Here is a 495-nt window from a genome sequence, read left to right as displayed (position 1 = left end):
TCCCTGACAGGAGGGGGCAGCCGGGGGGGGTCGGGCTCTGCTCGAAGGGAACAGGGACAGGAGGAGAGGGAACGGCCTCAGGCTGGGCCAGGGGAGGCTCAGGTTGGATATTGGGAACATTCCTTCCCCAGAAGGGCTGTCTGGCCCTGGCACAGCTGCCCGGGACTGTGGTGGAGTGCCCATTGCTGGAGGGATTTAAAAGCCATTGTGGATGTGGCACTTGGGGACATGGGGCAGGGGTGGCCTTGGCGGTGCTGGGGGACAAGTGGACTTGATGGACTCAGAGGCCTTTTCCAGCCTCGGTGGCTGTGACCCAGTGATTCTGTCAGTGCTGTCTGAGCAGCTGCGGTGCGACAGCCCAGTGAGGGCTGGCAGGGTTGATGGCTGATGGCTGCAAGGTTTGGAATGGCAAAAGGCCGTGTGCTCAGAGCGACAAAGGCCCACGGTGCCAGCACAGCCTGCGGGAGCCAGCCGGCAGGGAAGGCACACGGGAGC

Source organism: Corvus brachyrhynchos, unplaced genomic scaffold (genome assembly GCF_000691975.1).
Source record: "Corvus brachyrhynchos isolate BGI_N302 unplaced genomic scaffold, ASM69197v1 scaffold426, whole genome shotgun sequence".
In the NCBI taxonomy this organism is placed as follows: Eukaryota; Metazoa; Chordata; class Aves; order Passeriformes; family Corvidae; genus Corvus; species Corvus brachyrhynchos.
The sequence above is the reverse complement of the archived record's forward strand: the minus strand, read 5'-3'. Positions refer to the sequence as shown.